Here is a 20,748-nt window from a genome sequence, read left to right as displayed (position 1 = left end):
CACAAAACTGTCTCCTCAGCTCCGGTTATTCCTGATGGAAGGCAGAGCTGAGGGTGTGGGTCCAATTTACAAAGGCCGGTGAATTCCACTGAGGGAGTGTCAGTTCTGGGTTCAGGCGTACATACAACACTTATGAAGTGATTATGGACGCACCTTGGAAGCGTTTGCCAAAAAAAAAAGGCGTTCAAAAGGGAGACACTTCAGCACATCTATGGGTTCAGTGAGCATTTCGTTTTCTTCGTATCCCTGGCGGCCGATATCGTCAGCGCTGAGGCGGCAGATGAGAGCTCCATCATGCCTTCTGGTTAATGACTTCCTGTTTCTAGTAACACAAGATGAAGATGTGGTCCAACTTCAAGCTGGATGGATGACGGAGAGCTCACCGAAAAAAAAAAATTAGGTACTGGGTAATGGTGTCGTGGCAATGGGACCACCTTTTGTGGAGTGGTCAACTATGATTTGTGTGTGTGCATATCATTTGGTTGTCTTAATTTCTCAAAATATTTTCTTTTTTTTTGCTCCCATGTCCTCCCCATTCAGGGGCTTTTGGCGTAGCATAGTAAAACTTGCAAAAACCTCTCATTTTGCAATATTCAGTGATTTGCGCTCTACATCTGGCATTTTATATTTCTGTTTTTCGGATGAGTGGAGAATTTATTATTGACGTAAGATACGAGGACAAAGAAACATCCTCAGACAATAAAAAGCTTGCAGTTATTTCACACGCTGCGTTACAGGTATCAAATGCGGATAAGACATAATATTAAGGAGAGTGTGTTGTGACGTAATACGATGATGAGGTGTATTTAGTGGCAGAGATGTGAATGTGAGAGCAGATGACAGTATACAGTAACAGGAGCTTTGCCGGACTGAAATGGAGGCATTCAAATACAACGGAACCTACTTGGAACAGGTGTAGCAGTAAATGCCATAAGAGAGGTTTTTCCTGCAGCGTGGCTTAAAATGTATGTACACTGTTTGTTCATTATTCTTTAAGCATAACTTCCTCACTTTTTTAGTTACTAGAGCATGAAAAAAGAAAGCGTCTGCCGGATCGCGCTGCTATAGTTCAGAGCACATAACAACTAGAGCGGTTCTGACGTGTAACTTTAAACTCTCGTGCCATTCTTCTCTCACTGTCTTTCTGTTACTACAGTAATAACCCGACAGCAGAGGGCAAACTGCATCTGGAGTGCACGGGAAATGCGTGGGCAAGCTCACGCGAGCGATTCATTTGCAAGTGCAGGCAGACTGCGTCGTGATGGTGACCGCGATTGCGGCGCAGCTGTCACCCATCGGCGAAGGGGACTTGCCGAGCCCCCACCGACGTGTGGTTTGTGCTATTTTAGCTGTCACTACGCGGCGCAACGCTGGTCTGGGCTCGCGACACACGCTGATCGCTCATGACGCGGCACGAGGCGTTATGCAAAAGCAAACTTCATCTGCATGGCTGCTGAGTGCATGCACCCACGCATCTTGCCCGTTCGTGTCAGAGCGGAAGCTTTCTCGAGGTGCAAAACAAATGTAATAGGCCCCTTTATGAGTAGAAAGGTATTCGATCATTCTGAACTACACTGGTGTTTAATACTGGTTCGTTACGTAGTTTCTGAAAAGAAAACGCCCGTTTCTATTAAGGGGTGCTAAAAAGCACACAGAATTAATTTCCACATCGTAAGAAAAGTGAATGCGAATTAGTGATAATTACCTATTATGGGTTTCAAAGCGAGGTTGATTGGAATAGAAGCTGTTGGTTTTCTACCCCACTTCATTAAAAAAAAGCAGAAGGGAACATGAAAAAAAAAAGCTTAGATAAAAAGGTAGACTTGAGTATAATGAAAGGAAGAGAAGAATGACACAAATACAGTTTCTGTAATAGGAAACTACCCTTGAAGCATTTCAATAATGCCCTGACTGGTTACCGTTGTGATGACTGTTTTATCATGCCTCAGATTCACCAGGGTGCCTCGGTTTAGGGATTAGGAGAAGTGATGCAAGGAAAGACTGTAAACTGCGCCAGAAAATCAAACGAGGTGAAATTGCGGTGATCTGAATTACCACAAATTGATTAGATTAAATAGTCAATGAATTAGAGTACTGAGTACTGTGTGTGTAGAAAGAGTTAACGATTTAGAGTACGATGTACTCTACTATGGGAGAGCAGTGAGCCGTCCCGATATGATACATTAGTAGGTTGTTGGAACAACCGAGAAGTATCTCATCTGAGTACTGCCCTATGAATATTTTTAAGGAATAAAGGCTGGCCGAGAAGTAATTGCCTGAAGATGCACATAAGGATAAATGTCCTTGCGAAAAGCACAACTAATTAGTACGTTTTCAAGCCACATTTTGAGAGGATGCTCCCATTTTCTCCTATAGAACAGTATATGGGTGCGGATAACGTCTTTCAGTATTTCTATTTTTTAACGCTTTCAAAATATTTGAGATGAGGTGGCAAACAGATTTGCACAAAACGCTAAAATTTTCCAGCAAAGATACACTGCTGCTGTTTCAGCAACAAAAACTTAAACGAGTGAGTGAATGAATGAGTGAGTGAGAGATTGAGTAAGTGAGTGAGTGAGTGAGTGAGTAAGGGACTGAACGGCCTAATTAAACTAGTGGATTGACGCCGGGGCTAGGGGCGTAGTCAAAAATTGTTTTCGGGGGGAGGGCACCTTTTTTATTTCAGGGAGGGTACCCTCTTACAATGATCATTTTTTTGCTTTGTATATTATGAAGAAATCAAATTTCTGGAAAGGGGGGAGCACGGGTCTGGTGTGCCAACCCCTGCTTACGCCCCTGGCTTGGGCATATGTAGGCCACGCCAGGGGTGGTGGAGAGACGTGGTTTTGCAGCTGTCTTCCGTGCTCCCTGGACGTCCCATATTTGGTTTTGCCGATCCCAGTTGATCAGCGCGGTTTCCATCACACCCCAAGCTTTACTGAGCAGGCCGAATTCTCGTCCTGTATTTGTGCGCAATTCTATAAAATGTGTTCTAGGGTGACGTGTTTCATTTTACATAGTTTACGCGAATTATCTGGGTGTGGTGAGGGTAGACACCATTTGGCTCTACCGGGTTGCGAAACGTTCCGGTTTGAAGTCACCTCCAGCCAACCTGCTGAAATCTGTCCGATTTGAAGCTATGTGGTGCGATAACTTACGTTGTACAGAGCCTATATTCTTCTATGCGGCGTCCCAGCACCTGTCTGTTAGACCAACACACGTCATTCCATATCGCTAAAGATTTAACGTTAGTTCACAATATTCCTAGAAAATTGTTACCTTCAATCCACGGTTATGTTCGACGGGCTTTATGAAGTTTCTGCGTTTTTTTTCCTGCATCACTGATGTAGGACAGCTTGAATACAGGCTTGCTCGAAAAAAAAAAACTGCATTGCGTCTTGTGAAGGCATTATTTGTTCGGTGCCTTGCAAAAAAAAAAAAAAATACGACAATGCTATGCTATCACAGGTAAATCGATTTTCTAGAGCGCGCTGGAACGCACATGTAGCGCTAAATGGCCTTAAGGAAGCTCTGATTCTTGTTTGCTGTGACACTTAGGTCTGCCACAATCTAGGACAGTGTATATGCAGTGTAAACACGTTAAGTGTAGTGCAGTGCCTTCTTCAGAATGGGCTAGAAAAAAAAGGGAAACACGAATGTGGTGGTGGTAGGATCATCCTGGGGAACACGTAAAAAAAAGCTGCTTCAAAAAATAAAGCGATAAGTTCATTCATGAAACTACCTTACTCTAGTAAATAAGCCAAGCGGGTGGACAGTAACATAATAAGTTTCGAGACTGGCAGCACTGGTTGTCCCGCTCCATTTCGGCTCTGAATCCTCCGTGTCAGGAGCCTGTGGGATCTCCTTCCGCAGTCGGTTTCACTTTGAGGGGGTTGGGTGATATCGTCCACCCCGAGATCACCAGATGGCTCCACTGTTTTCCCCGCATCGCACCCCTCTCCTGCCTCCCCACAACATCCCTCCACGTTTTTTTTTGTGTGTATGCGTTGCTCTTTCTATTCATCCAGCTTTCGCTACGGCATGTGCGCGCGACTTTCATAAAGCAGGCGAGAAATTTTCGATCCATCATTCCCGGGTTGTGCGGCACCCAATCGTGCATCGTCTCTTGTAGCTCTGTGCATTTTTATTCTCTTAATGCCTCTGGAGCCCTGAAATCTTTTTGCTGGAGGTGCCTAACTTTTTTATTTGTGTGTGTGTGTTCTTTCAGGCAAGTGTTTGAGTTACGCACGTACATGTCTGTGGCTAAGCCTAGCGCTGGGTGTATAGTGCGAGCTTTCAATGTTATAAAGTTTGAATGACTGCAAGAGAGGCGCACTTTTTAGATTGGAGTAAGTACATCACTACACGTACGAACCCACGAACCAACCCCTGATCGGCCTTAATGTATTCTTGCTTGTGACGTTCCTCTTTATTTTTATCGCTGGGTTGATCGTGCCGCGAGGCTTTAGTGCGCACTCAGTTTGCGGCGCTTATAGATGCTGAACACGACCAACGTTGTATGCATCGTGGCAGTGTGGTTAAAAAAAACATCGCGGAACACAGCCCGTACATCTATTGTTACCATAATATCTGCCTTTGTGCAGTCATGACAGGGTTATGCTTGATGAGCATTTCAGTAGAGGTAATTTTACGAATAAATTCACCAAACGTACAAGCTAGCGCGCAGCTGTGAGTTTTTGGTGTAGCTTAGTTCCGCGTAGCTGCCCTGCAGAGACAATGATCGTCCGTCGCATCCGGACAGAGTCCCAAGGATCTCCGTGACTGACGAAATTAAGGAACAAGCTGTGGTGTGTTGTGAAGAAAAAAAATTGTATGCATAACTAGTCAAATATTTTATGAAAGCATGATGAATCAGCGTTGATACTCAGTTACATTTTCCAGTGACTTCTAGGTAACGTGTGGTATGCTGAATAAAGGCATACGGCGGCTCAACAATTTGGTTCGCATTAGATCATTTGACGATGTGTTGTAGCGTGAAAGAAAGAAAATTAAGCTTCGTGAAAGCTTAGGAAACGGGCCAAGCGTGCTCGCATGATTCATACGTGATAAGTTAAAGGTTAGGCAAGTTTTTGGCTAGAAATCCCTTTTTTTAAAAGACAAAAACAAAAGATTTACATCCGAGAACGTACATCTACACGTGCATCCCGCAAGACTTTCGCAACTTACGGAGAGGGTCGTTACGGTCTAAATAAACGCCTGGAATGGTACAGCGGGCTAGAGGTGATGAAGCAACCCTTCCCGACGCCGCGGAAATGTTAGGCGGAAGAAATTGAGCACCGGTAGGGCTCGGGGATGACATCAGCCAAGGCGACCTGTAATTTTGTTGCGCAACATCACAGCACGATATCACCCCTTTCTCGCCACCCCCACCAATACGGTACTAGTCACTGACAGTACAAGGCTGGACAGTACATGCCGGGAGAAGGAGTTGGGCATCAGACAGAGCACGTGCCTCCCCTAATGCATCATTCGTGTAGAGTAGCTTTGTTGTCTCACTTTTTGGACGCAATGTTAGTGCAGGCTGGTAACCGCTGTCAGAGAGCCGTTGTACCGGTATCTGTTATTACCTTTTATTCTGACTTATGATGTTGGAATAGAGTTTTTACTGCGTGCTTTATGCGCACAACTAATTGGAACTATCAGAGGTAATTGTACTTCGTTTAAAAATAGCGCATGAACTCTCGTTATTTGAAGGAGTTCTGTTTTGGAGACTGTGCTTGAGGTCCCCTTCTAACTATGTGAAACAACGATTGCTTCCTACCATCATCGAGCTTTGGTGCCGTCATTGCTTAGAAAGATAAAGCTGTCACATTTACGTAGGATGATTGCTACTAGTCTCGCGAATATGCCTAGTTACATATTTAAGGACGTCTTGTTTTCTTCATTTATGTAGCCTTAAGACGCTTGTCTATAGACGCTTGTCTATTAAGACCACTGTTCCTTATTAACAAGGTCTGGTGTTATGAACCTACAGATTTTGACTGCTAATGCCAGTAATTTGCCAAAAGCAGCTCGTTCGTTCACCAATAGACAACTGTAACGTTCAAGGTAACGAAGTCCCGCTGTAGCCCTGTGGTAGCTCAGTGGATACAGTGATTCCCTGCTAAGGTCAGTTGTTCAACTCCCAAAAACCGCTGCTACGTTCTGACTATAGCGAAGTACAAGAACGATCATGGGTTTAATTATTAAGTCTTACAATTTTCTTGATGATACCTAAGTTATCAAACTTAATTATGTAAAATTACAACCAGCATATGAATATTAGTCCGCCAACAGCCCACTAACAGTTGTTGGCGAAGGCATTGTCACTGCTGGTGCAAACTTAATGATCTTCTTGCAGAACTTCGATGCGTATTCTTGTCTATTCTATAGTTCCGGTGTAGTAATTTCTGTTTTACTGGTCAGTTCGGTCAATTTTATGCGGCTTCGAGCATATTAAGGTTGCACATGAATGTAACACAACAAAATCAGTTCTGATTTGCTATCCTGCGCTGTTCAATCGTAAAGACTAAGTGAAATGAAAGGATAAAAGCATAAATGACGCTAATACTAAAGTGCAGAATCCGATCTAGAAGTATGTCTGCAGGTCTAGAGATTGGAAGAATTTCAGCGGCGCACGTACAGTCTCTATCTCAAAATGTGTATGCTGTAACAGTTCCGAAGAAGTTGAGTGCCGTGTTAAAAGACTACCTCGACATTGAATACTTTGAGCGGAGGGTATACGTAGCTGTGTTCCCAGTTGTATGCATGTTTCGTATCGTAAAGTTGGTGTAGCCACTATACGGTTTCACTCTTTAGAAAGACATGCCTGGGGTAGCATCCGACTATGCCCACAAACGCATCCTCCTTGCATTGGCGGGGATGAAGAGCCTTGGCGAGCAGCCAGCAAATTTTTAACAACTTTCATCCTGTGTCTCCCCTAATACTTCGAATAAGTATATTTCTAAGCTCTGCAATAAAAGGTGCCGTTGAATTTCGAGCGCTTTCCGTTATTGTAAAACATAAAAAAGGGTTTTTTTGCGTTTTTTTAGAATGAAGACGCATTTTGGACTTGGGTGTTTAGATACTGATGGATGACGAGAGCGGAAGTTTTTTTGGAGTAGAGTGGTTGCAGTTATTATCACATTCTCGAAACCATCATAACAGATAGCATAGATTCCAAGTCTCATCCAATAGCGTTCCGAAAGCGACAAAAAGATGACCGACCGTTGGACTGTGAAGGATGGCGTAAGCAAACGAAAAGAAAACGAGAGGAGATAAAAAGAAAGCGTAGGGGTGAATGGAGAGGAGAGGCGATCCGCAAACACTGAAGCACAGGGGACCACAAAGAAGCCTTCATTCGTGCACGTGTTCGTAATGTCGGATACAACTTTTGCGCGGATGAACGTGCGGCGGAAACCATTGATGTCACCGCGTGTTCGCGCAACCCCCCCCCCCCCCCACCCCCTCCTCGGCTCGGCTTCTAAAAGTGAGCGACGCTGCAGGCGGCACACTCGAAAGAAATCTCCCCGCCGGTCACCAACGAATCTCCGGGGGGGAGCAGTGACTCAGAGCGTGTGTGGTGGCGATGGCAAACGAATGTTAATACTACGCGATGGCTGGATCGCGGGGTGGGACTTTCGGGGGTCGCCTGCCGAGCAAGAAGAGAGGCAGGAACAGAAAGATCGCGGGGGTGGAGCCCTCGACTCATATCTCAAGAATGGCCAGCATGAGCGAAAGAGAAAATTAAATGATGAGCGGGAAGCGCGGTCAAAAATGACGATGACAAAAAAAAAAATAACGTTCCTGGTACTTTCTCTTTATGCCACTGAACGCTCTGAATGCAGCACGAGAACCGAACAGGCTTTTGTGCACCGCGGCGTCACAAGATGGCAAGAAATGGAGCGGACGAAAATGAAGCTATAATATTTATTGCAGAAGATCACTTTAGAAGCACGTGATTTGTTGTTGAAATCAGTTGTCTTTGCTGTTGTGGTTAGTGTATCGCCAATTTACTATTTATTCGTTTAGGTAGTTATTTATTTCCTTTTCACGTAACAATCAATGAATGTCCTCGTACCGCAGGCCAGAACTCACAGCTTTAATTACCTCTTACAACCTATTAGTTTTGATTTAACCTGTTGCTAATATTGTGATAAGGAAACGGATAACCGGATAAGGTGGTGATATTGCCGATTGCAGAATGCAGGCGTTTCAGCGAGTGAGTGCTATGCGTCAAGATGGCATAAAGGCTACTTACTACTTGTGTCAATAAGAATTTTCATACCTTTGTGACAACAGAGCGGAAATCATGAGCGACATTACTAAAGTATCTCGACTTCTTGAGCAGCAGTTGTATGACGGTTGCATTGTTCTGCCAAATATTCAATAAACCGTCAAAAGTTACAAAGCGAGTGACAGAGCACGAATTTTACCTTGGAAAACATTCCTGACACACTCGTGCTGAAACGCCTTTGTTGCAAGCAGTAATAAAATGTATTTAGTTTCATACTGAAAAATGGCGCGTTTGAATTGAGATTTACGCCCAGTTGAGGTGACCTCCGCATTCTCGACTACCACCTACAGCCTGAGGATAAAGAGGAACTTAAATGCGAGAAATGGATTTGGCTCTCGGAGCAATAAACAGAAGCCGCGTGATGCGAGCCTTGGATTCTATTTCGCCTGACTCGCAGAGGGGTATATTGAGCGAGCCCAATATTTGCCGTGGTCTCTTAATGACTGAGATAAAACGTGCTCAAATTGTTCCGTACGGAAGTACAAAGTGCTTCAAGCTGATGCAACTTTAAAAGGAGCTTCAGGAAGAGCAAACAAATACACAAGGAGTGGCGGCTCTTCTTCATGTGCCCGCTCGTCGGTTTTCTCTCTCTCAAGGGGCTATAAATTTTTTCGGGAACGGCCAAGCGCGACGCCCCATGCCGCTGTCTCCCCCACCGCGCTCTGCTCTTTGTGTCTCCCCATTTCCCTTAGGGCGCCCTCCGTGAAATCCCCTGCAGTTTGTATCGTGTTTCCTGTAACCCGAGTACACAGGGATTTGTCAACGCTCATCGTCGAATACACCCTGATTGAACTTTGCTTTTTTTCCCTTTTTTTATTTTCATTTATGAGCTCCGGATTCCAGGCCTTAATTCACGAAGCTCTACGTTCTTATTTGCTTGCTATTGCTATTGCTCCAGTGCTATCTCTCTTTATTTTTGCCAATGCTTGACAGCCTTCGCTAATCATAGGTCCAGCATGAAGACTGTTTAAAACTTGCTGTTACACACCTTTGTCACATTATAACTTTCGGGAATAGGGACCTTGCTCTTTTAGGGTGTCTACGAGGTTAATAAAGGAAAGGGGGGAGGGCTGAATGATAGAGCAAAAGTTCTTCAACTGCAAGAATGGTGTTCTTTTTTTTGCTATTTTTAGAGTTGAACACTGAATTTTGTACGAATTTGATGAAATTCAGGGTACAACAAGGCACATAGAAAACATAATGTAACATGGACAGTAAAAGTATTCACTTCTGAAGTTGCTATTTCAGCAAGCTAATTAGCTTTAATCAAGGGACAGTCTGATTCATAGCCGATCTCCCGGGATAAATTTTACCAAATGTCTGACGAACGAGAAATTCAGTGGTCAACCGTGCTCCAAGTATTTTCTGAGCTAATATTTTTGACTGAATCGTGAAATATTAACAAGATAGAGATACATCACTACAACTTCTTTACATAGGTGCACAAGAAGCATGTAGTGAGTGTGTGGCAACTGGTGAGCTTGTAGTCTGTAGGAGGTTTGTTTTGTATGACAACCATCCTTAAGAAATCGCACCCCCATGGTTGCTCACTCTACAGATGACACGGAGTTGAGGGAACGTTCGTTCGTTTGGACTTTCTGTTGCCTCTTTAATGGATGTACACACTCGAACAAAAAACTGCTCCAAGTTGTGACTGTCAAAGTGTGCGTGGTGAACACTGACAGGTGTGCGCGTGTATCACTTCTTCTTCTTTTTCATTTTTCATTTTTTCCTCACTTTACCTCTTTCCGTGTAATGTTGATTGATTGATATGTGGGGTTAAACGTCCCAAAACCACCATATCATTATAAGAGACGTCGTAGTGGAGGGCCCCGGAAATATTGACCACCAGTGGTTCTTTAACGTGCACCCAAATCTTAGCACACGGGCCTACAACATTTCTGCCTCCACCGAAAATGCAGCCGCCGCAGCCGTGATTTCATCCCGCGACCTGCAGGTCAGCAGCCGAGTACCTTAGCCACTAGACCACCGCGGCGGGGCCTTTTCGTGTAATGTAGCGAGCCTGTTAGAATTCGGTCAACCTCTTTGCTTTTTTTTTTGCCTCTTTCTCTTTTTCTCTACAGCAAAAGGTTGCGGGATACAAAATTTTTGGAAAGACATATTTTCGCGTTGTCTGTGGACATAGCCTCCTATGAAATGTCTCAGTATGTAGTAGTTCTGGCTACCTATACAGTTACCCACGAGGTTGCAAGCGTTACGCACTCGCAGCGTAGACCACGTTCTATAAATATTTGCTGCCGAGTGTACAACCCGCTTTAAAGCATTGCAAAGTCACACAAGTTTCGAGAATCAGTTGACGAACGAGATGCCTTGGAGAATTAATAAATGTGAAGGAAGTACTCAAGACAGCCGCCGCAAACAAGACATGAAACACAAGAGACGTCATGAGTATTTTCAATCTAGCCGAATTAGATACATTGTGAAAGAAATGTGCTAACAGGATCAAGAGGCGCTTAAAAAGAGAGCCCTAGCTCATCGTTAAAAATGGTGCATCATTAAAAAAAAGTGGCGTGCAGACAAGGAAGCAGAAGACGAGAACGATAACCCACAAACGCCAACTATCAACTGAAAGGGCGCACTATGGCGGTGCGTTGAGTCAAAAATTCTGTTTCAGCAGGCCTAGGGCTCAGCTCGCCTCTGAAGTTCGCGCTGTTGTGATTCGGTGGTAACTGGGGCGTAAACTGAAACTATGCGGAACGTTTTTGTAACTCAATAACGGCGCTCAGCTGTCCCACGCCGGTTCGACGTCCATTGTGTGCAAGACGTCAATCTACAATCCAAATATAACGTGCATCCTGTGGAAGCACACGCACTCGTCTAAGCGACAGCTGCGTCGTGATTCGAGAGGCCACTGAGAGTGAACTGCATCGCACGAACGTCACGAATTGGCAGTCAGGCTCACAGTGAGAGAATGCGAAATGCGAGCTCGACGAAGGCCGACACGTGTCGGGTCGCGTGCGTGTGACGCGAGAGGAGTTAATCGTAGCTGCAAGCTGCAGAGCGTGAGAAAACGGGGGGAGGCTTGGCCAGAGTTCCGTGCCAGTCATGTAGCCATGCCTTTTCGACTTGCCTTCTCACGACTCGTAGCCTTTGCTCAAAATGAAAACGATCTCAAAACAACAATTGAATCCCAATGCGCCAGGAGAGAGTTCGTGTGCATGCATTTTTACCATCAGTTCGCGTACTTGTACTTAAATACAAGCGCCTTCTTTGAATATCGAATTGCGTCCGAGGGACGTGTAATTCAATTTATGCCCTTTTCCCTGAGAGCATTTGTATCATTTATGATGCATAGGCTCTGCAAATCTCTTTGGTTAACGACGTATTACTGAGTTAACGTCGTCAGTAAAGTAAGCAGTGGTTCGGGCAAATGATATACTGATGTATGGAAGCGTGAAATTCAGTGAGTACGGCCCTTCAGTTATTACGAAAAATAGAAGCAAAACTTGTGTGCTTAACAGCATATCATTCAATGACTGATACATATTTCCAGAGAAGCTTGTGGCCTGTTACAACTGTGTTCTCAGTATAATATAAACGTAATTCAGACTGAGCGAGCGAGAGAGAGAGAGAAATGGAGACAAGTTGAATAAAACCAGCATATTGGTGGCGTGTCGGTTTATCGAAACCCGAAGAAGCCAGCTCACCGAAAAGAGAACACGTCTCCGAACAGCGACCCACAGTCGGATACATCTAGCTTCAGTTGACATGACTGTAAATTTTTAATGCTCTGATAATGTCTATATCATAGTCGTCGTTACAAAACTACCCCACATATAAAATATTATGCATTAGAAAGTTAACCAACCCACGTGCTTCTAATTTCACCGAAGTTTTATTCAGTGTACCAGGCCTCTACCCATCTCAAATATTCATATGCGGTCTACCTGGTTTGCCTTGGCTTCGGTCGCAAAATGATCTAGAAAAAAAAAACGTGTCTGTGTTTATACCCACTCGAGGTTTCTTTGCTGATCATAAGGTGACAGCATTACCACTCGCAAAGTTTCTTCATTTCTGCGTGCCTACGCTTCTGACGAAGTTATATGCGTTTTCGTCTCGTGCCACGTACTTTAATTTTTTTCTTTTTTACTTCCTTCACTCCTTCCTGGCAGTTAAGCTCGCGGACTTTTTCGCGTTGCCTTAGGTGAAACCACCGAATAATTTATCGCGCGGAACCAAGAGCATGTCGCCCGACGGTGTTTAATAATAGAACAAGGAGGGCCTTAGCACCGGCACCTTGTGCGACGAGCCGCGCTTGTTTTGCGACCAGGGGACATCCGGCAAGACAGGAGCAGAATGACCACCCAACTCTACGCCGCCGGCACGTCTTAGCTTTTGCCTTTCTGGCATGCTTTTTTCCCAATTCGTAATGGAAGCTTGGCTCTTCCGTAGTGCAATGTACGTCCTCACTTGCAACGTAGAAGCCACGCGACTGAAAGCAGGGACCATAGTTTATTCACCCTAACTGTGTTGGCGAAACGCCGCGAATAATATGCAAACTATTTGTTATTTTTAGGTACTCCGCATACCTTTCTGCCACTCATATTTGTAGCGGCAGAGTTGATGCATCAAGCACTGAATGATAGTATGAGCAAAGAGGGATTAATCATCGCATGTTGTACACAATTCAGTGCATTACGAAGGAGATAAGCATGACTTTTCTGTTGAGTCTGGAGACAAACAAAACGAAACAAACAGAAGTGGCCTTCTCTAGAGAAAGGGGACCAAAGAATCACATATTATATATCAGTACTGAAGAGCCGCACTCAGTAGTTGAAATTAGTTGTATTTTATGTTTTAACGCACGTATTTATATAGTAAGCACGTATGATTTAAAAAGCATGATTAACAGCACTTCTATTTCGTTGGCAGGACACGCTTAATTTGCATCGGCTTAATTGCATCGGATCGAGCAAGTTTGTTCTCACTGCAACATTTTTTTTTCTAATTTTCTTTTTGAACTTTTCGGCACCGTATTGTACTGATTATGCCAGTTAAGGATTGTGAAAGCCAGTTTAGGTAAAAAAAAATTGACAGATCTCACAGGTTGTGAAAATCATTTCATGCCATGCTGTCTACGAGCAATTGTCTATGCTGCGTATTTTTTAGGGGCAAAGCTAATCAAACCGTGGGTTGTTCCCCCCTCTGTGATAATAATAATAATAATAATAATAATAATAATAATAATAATAATAATAATAATAATAATAATAATAATAATAATAATAATAATAATAATAATAATAATAATAGTCATCTCTAGTTTATGAGCTATTCAATAGATGGCGTTGTGTGTATATGTCCTTCGGAATAATATAACAAGATGGCGTTAGTGGTTGTCCCAGCATGTCCACGGAGTTAATAATGATGAGTGGGGCGAAGCGTTCGTGCGTCCGTCCGCTTTCCCATCCGTCAATTCGTCCGGGCTTACATTCATCCGTCCATCTGTCTGACCATGCTTTGGTACTCTGTGCATCTGTTCGTGTGTCCACCCGTCCTTGAGTGCGTCCCTCCGTGCTTCTGTCCGTCCGTTCGTTCGTCGCTGCGTCCACGCTTCTGTCCATTCGTCCGTGCGTCCATGCCTCTGTCCTTCTGTCCATCCGGACGCACGGGTGGACGCTTCGCCTCCCTCATCATCATTCACTCCGTGGATATGCTGTGATTCTTTTTTGTTTTTTGCTTTGAGTCAAGCATGAAGAGGGGGATCGACTTGTACGTAGAGTAGTCGTGTGCACATCGTGGCCTACCGTAAAAATTGACTACACTGGCGTGTAAAAAGTAACAACTTATGGTCTGTCGTAACGCCAGCACCAACGTTAGAGCCCATAAGTCAGTAATATTGAAACGAACTGCGCTTTGCGGTTCGGTGACGCGGTGCACTATGGTTTCTCAGTTCAGCTAGGACGGTTATTCGGGGCGGGGTACCCGCCGTATCTAATCGCATCGGTGTGTGAGAGACTTCTGCGGACGGTGAGAAACGGTGATAAACGTGCGTGTGTTTCTGCAGAATACAATCAAGGAAACGAACACGTGGCCGTCATCCCTTACACTCATAAAATGGCCCATGGACTGAAAAGTGTGGGGAACCGGTTTGGTGTGCGCGTTGTTTTCTCTGCACCCAATAAATTGGGCCGTATATGCACCATGGTGCCTAAGAGGGCGCAGGGCGCGTCAGAAAGCAGAAGATGTTTGCAGAAACATGCAAAACCGTTTGTTAAGTGTTTTTAGGAGTGGTGTATAGCGTACCGCTAACGTGCGGTCACATGTACATCGGCCAAACCGGGCGATGTTTGAATACACGCCTCAGGGAGCATTTGAGTTCCTTGAAAGGTGGTCCTTTTTCCGTTTTAGCTTCACATTGCAATTCCTGCAAGCGTCAACCGTTGTTTGAAAAAACAAGTGTACTTTTCCGGTATGCGCTTCAAACCATGCGTGAAATTTCTGAAGCATATCACATTTCTAGAAACAAGAATCAATGTATCAGCCATCCGTCATTATCACTACTTGACTGTGAGTTTAACTATGTAGATAATTCGTAGACAAGTGCTTCGAATGAACGCCACGCTTGCTGCTCACACTATCATCTTATTCCTGTTGACATACGCACCCTTGTGTTCTTATATGTCCTTCGAACGTGAGAAGAAACTAGCTGTTAGTTGAGCGCTCGTGCTGTGTGCCTCCTCTTTGCTTTGTGTCTGTGTTTACCCCCGCACTCTCAGTTCGCTGAACTATAACGTGAATATAATACACAATATTTATTACCGTGTTTCCTCCCAAGTCCAGGAATGTTCGAATATAGCTCGCCAAAGCGTAGGAGTCCAAACGTAATTTACTTGTATGATTCGTGTGATGCCTCCTGTAATGTACTCAATCACTCTCCAACAATATACAATCCAACGACTGGAATGAATCTACAACTTTATACTATGAATTTGTTGTTTCAATAGTTTGTTAAGAAACCTTGCCTAATTAGGCAAGTAAGAACATAAAAGTAGTCTGGCTTACGCCACGCATTAGCAAGCAACATGCATTTGGTCTCGTTGGCAGATATTGCGTTGCCATGTTTTTAAGCAGTCGCTGTTGGCTGATGTCTGAGTAGCATACTCCAGTAGAGTTTTGTGGTAGCCCATTTAACATGGTCAAGTCATCGAAGAAAATATCTTGTTGGTAAAATATTCTGCTGTTACCCAACACGAACAAGGCCATATGTTCGATTCCATACAGCAAACGAGGGGAACACTAGGGATGCATCATTATTGATAGATCATCTCACTAAACACTTGCACGTTCTCGGTTTCAATACTAGCTAGACGTATCGTAAAATTACGCTGGCAAGGCTTGAGTCGAAATATTTTAATCATGTTGTTCTTATGCATGTGCATAATATTCCGTGCTTTATATCCCTCTATATACGCATATTTATCCCGCGGGCAAATTCTAAGCGAATTCAGGCCCATGCAACGCTCTTTGTGCAGAGAAAAAATTCAATGAAAACTAGAAACGGGAGTGGGTTTCGGGTTTCTTTGAGGAGATCTGCGGAAAAAAGAAATCATATTGGTGGACATCTACCGCAGATAAAAAAAAAAAAGATCCAGAGAGTTCAGGTGAGAGTGGGCTACAAATAAGGCGCAACTGCAAAAATTTAAAAAAAAAAACATTATTATACTGTACCAAAATAAAGCTCGATGGTCGTGCTACAAAGAAACCTATCATTTACCATCACGTGTTTGCTTTCTTGTGCCACGTGACTCTTGCTTTTTTCAAATATCTCTCTCTTCCTTCTTTTGTGTGCTTTAGTGAAGGCATGCATCTAGATCTGAGTGGCATGATTCAACTGTAACCGAGGAGCATAGTGAAATAGAAACTCGGCGATTTTCGCTACACCGTTCGAATTCCACGTTGTTTTTTTCTTCTTCTATTCTTCCGAGCTTTATCGCACAGTTCTTCAAACACACGCCCGTTTTGGTGACGGGGCAAACTGGTAACGAAGAAGAGATCTGGTGCACTCGTCCAGGATGCCTGCGCACAAAAGACGCCGCCGCAGCCGCCGCCAGTCTTGAAGCAACGGTGGCGGCGGTCGGCGACCGAGTCTGCGATGCGTCCATATTAAAAGAACTCCAGCCTCCTCCTGTTATGAACTTGGTCTCGAAGTGAGAGAGAGAGAGAATGCGAGCGTATAGCGTCACTCTTATTTGCACTTTTCTCCGACCACCAACATCGCAATACGAGACGCGCATTTTTTTTACCACCGAAATACTAACATTGAGGTGTAAATGATGTGCTTAGTTTTCTTTATTTACTTTCTTCTCTTTCTTCGTTATTTTTATCAGAACCCCCGCGCGTATTCTTCTCGCATCTTTCTTTGTGGAATGCTTCGCCCGCAGGCCAGAAAGCGAGGGCTCTCCATAAGCATTGCGACTTCTCCACATCAGCACTGAATATGGGAGACGGCTGCAAAGACGAAATTGTGAGCGTCATAAAAAGAAAAAAAGCAAGAATAAGAAAAAAAACTGCTTAAGCAACGCAAGTATGCAGGCGGACGCGTGCGTACCACCTAAGCCGAAGAACAGGAGAGGCGCTCGTGGGAATAAAAGAATGCGGTGTGCTTTTCACGAATTTCCTTCTCTCTCTCTCTTTTTCGAAGTCCTTTGCATAAAGAAGCAGCGTTTTGGAGGTGAGAAAAGAAAACGGCCCGCACCGAGTCGGCGAACACAATGCAAGTGGTTTCTGCAGTTTGTGTTGTACAGATGGCGCGCACTTCTCACGAGGTTTCAGCTCGAAATAAAAAAAAAATGAATGCGTGGAACCGACTTCAGCTAAACTTTTTGATCATTCGCACAATACGGTGCATCTCTCCCGGCGATAGCTCTGTTCCTGGCGCTACAGTAGCAACACTAAGCTCTCACTTCACACTCGGTGTTAGAGTTGCATCAATAAGATTCCGGGCTTGTTATTCGACTATGTGCAGTTATATCTGCTTTCCCCTCCCAGAATATAAAAGTTGTTTATACCGGCAGATAAAAAGGGTTGGCGGGCCGTAGAAGAGATGGAATATTTTTTAAAGAAAATACACGGCACTTTTCAGTACCCCCATTCATTACTGAAAGTTGCCTGGTTCATCCGGAAAATCAAATGTGCGGTGTAACGGTTTCTGTGAATGTATGAGTATTGATTGAACGGAAAACGTAGGCTCCAGTGACATATCGCGTTTAACAATTCCTCACGAAGTCAAGCTTGCACCTTCCGTGAACTTTTGTATCATGCCGGTTCATACATTTACGGGCCACTCCGCATGCAAGGAGACCTGCATTTAGAAAGGCAATAGACTGATGTTGGATCTGTAACGTACCTATACTAGCATAAGTTTTGGTTGCTGATGAAAGAACAAAAAGAAAGAAATGATTCTGAAGAGCATGCTTACAAATATTTTTTTTAATTCAGATATGAAGTGCAATGCCGGGAGGAGGTGGTTCTTGAGCAACGTATTCACTGCAAAGAGCCTGTAATAGTTTCAGAAAGAAATGTTGGTCCAGTTGGAAGACTCGAAGTTTATTGTAATAAATAGCGAGAAAGTTATTCGCTAGATGTTGGCGAGTAGCTCAGTTCAGAAGACTATTGTATAACGCCGCAGGTTGAGAAAGATCAATTTATTCTGGTGTTGATTAAAATTATTTTTAAAGTGCATTTTAAATTATGGTTGAAAAACTGGAGTTGGACATATTGATACGTGTATGAAACTGTCGCCCCGACAAAGCTGAATTGGCACCCAAATGAAGAAGACGACAACGTGGTTGTTGTGGGTTGGACTCTCGAGTTTCTTCCGTAGGCCTGCATGACTGTGCACTCTTTAAGCCGTTAGCAAGACCAGATCTCGGTGACTAAGTCTTCCCCGTAACAATATATCCTAATTTCTTTTGAGAAGCGTGGCGCAATTCGTTTTAATTTATAATTGTATTTGTGCTCAACCAAGGAGGCTCTCAATCACAACGTTATTAAAAGACTGTACTTGCTTGACCCTACGTTAAATCTTCAAGTCCCGTCGAGGCTTTGCCGAGTAGACCAGACCCTTTTATGCAGGCTGTGGTTGGGCGTTGCGTTTACCAACGCCTACGCTTTCCGCATTGGGATGGCCGACACCGCAGTCTGTGACCACTGTGACAACGAAGAAACCATCAGACATATAACATGTGACTGCCTAGAATATAGTATACAACAACTATGCCTTCGCAAGGAGCTCAGCAAATTAGATTATCAACCTCTGTTGGAGTAAAAAAAAATTACAATATAGGCAGGACACAACTTCGCAGAAGAAGGCCCTGAAAGCGCAACTGCACTTTTCGTGATGGACCGGCCTTTGTGAACGGTTGTAGCCAGAACGCCCTTCCTGTGTGCGTTTTTGATTTCTCATGAGTGCACGTGCGTATTTCCCCTTCTCTATCTACCCCCTATTTTTCGCCCCTGTTTCCCCACTCCCAGTGCTGGGTAGCAAATCGAATGACAATATCTGGTTAACTTCCCGGCCTTCCTTTCTCTCTCTCTCTCTCTCTTTCTATATAAAGAATCTTTATGACACAATTACTAGTGAACATTAAACTTGGCTGCACCAAATATATTTCACTTTTCAATGGTACTCAAAGAAGGGCGACATCTTTACACTTGAGAGACAGGAAGAGAGGCTGTTATCTATCAGAAGATGTGCCATTATACCATACATTAGGTATACCCGATCTTAACACGTACCGGCTGGGACACTTTGCGCAGGTACATAGCAATGCGCTTCGGCAAAGGGTCCATACGCTTTGACAAAGATAAGCAGGAGCTGGGCGTCCGTGTGCTTGTTTCACAAATCACAATATGGGGATACGATATGTGAATATATAATAGCAGTAAGATTATTATTAATTTTTTTGCACAGACTTGTAGGCATCCTCAAAGCTTTCATGTACTTTTTTCTGCATCCTCTGATCCTCTTTCTCTACAGTAGAGTAGCAAATCAGACACTCTTGTGCCTCACGTTAGTGCTTTTTGTTCCTTGTTTCCGTCCTTACTCTTTTATGCGCGATTCACTTCTTTAGAATACACGGCTAGACTTTGCCGAAAGGAACAAACGTTTTCATATCATATATGTAGAAATATGGTGAGGCAATCAATAAAGAAACTAAGTTATTAGCAATAGGAAATTGATTTCAATTAATAAAGCACTACTTTTGTCCTGTTAACCTTAGTATTGTCAGAAAGTATTATCGGAAGAGCGTCTCATTATTTCAAACATCGGTAGTATTTCAGAAGCTAGCATGCCCTTTCGGGCAGTCGTGCGCGTTTTATTTTGATGCTTGTCTGACAGGCTTCAATATTGCTTGACATGAGCTCCGTGTACAAACGCGCAGTTACAAACGAGGAGGGAGAACACACTACCGCGATGGGAAACGAATTTGCCCGCTTTCGTGCACGGGCGTATACAATCCCCATACTCGCGATGGCAGGGCCCGTCTAAAGCTCATAATTGCGTGATTCGAGCTCCCATCTCGATCGTCGGTTCGCAAACACCGACTCGTGACAGACCTGCAGCGGGTTCGTTGTAGCGGAAAGAGCACCCCCGCTATCTTACTCCCCCGTTTCTCTCCGCGTGCTTCACTCACGGACAACTTTGTGTCCCGCGGCATTGCGTTCTCATTGTCGAGAGCCAACGCATTCAATCAGCGTTCCTCGTGCCCCGAACGTTACCCCTTGGCCTGGCCACTCAGAAGCCCCCGCCGGTTTTATGTTCATACACCACAAACCAGATGGACGTGCGCTGGTTGTTTGCCAAGAGAGAGAGAGACAGAGAGAGGGGTCCCGTCTCGACGTCAAATATCGGCGGTCCGCGCCACCGCGTCGGGTTCGACCGTTTCGTGGAACTTTGGGCTACTGTACAAAACGCAGCTTCGTCTGCTAGAAAACGATTTGTTACGCAATGTTTGTGTCGTGCACTGAATGAACTGTCCTTCGTGCAGTCGGTACTGAAAAATGAGACCGCAGCAAAAAAAAAAAAAAATCGCTCCATCCATCGTGACCAATTATTGTGGTTTCGTTTCAAATGGGCTGAGAATAGGCCGATATTGTTTTTTTTTTCTGTGTGACTACTGTGGCACGCAAGGTTGCTTGCTGCCATTCTTTGGTGCGCAGACTGTATAACTTTCCGAATGCAACGTTAAAATACTCCATTGTAACATATTATTAAGCCGTCATAAATTATAACGAAAAGAATGCGTGTTTTGTCCCTTTTCCTTCTTAATTCACCTCAATGTGCACAACGGTGGCCATAAAGAAAAGAAATACGTTGCATCGATTTTGACGGCTCGTCCAGCTACGTGCCACTTCGACGTGCTCCGATCCCATTTTTGCCCTGTTCGCGATGGGCGAAAAACTTTCAACGCGTTGGTCAGTCACCA

This window comes from Rhipicephalus microplus, chromosome 1 (assembly GCF_043290135.1).
Source record: "Rhipicephalus microplus isolate Deutch F79 chromosome 1, USDA_Rmic, whole genome shotgun sequence".
NCBI classification, from domain to species: domain Eukaryota; kingdom Metazoa; phylum Arthropoda; class Arachnida; order Ixodida; family Ixodidae; genus Rhipicephalus; species Rhipicephalus microplus.
Note: the sequence above shows the minus strand (reverse complement) of the source record.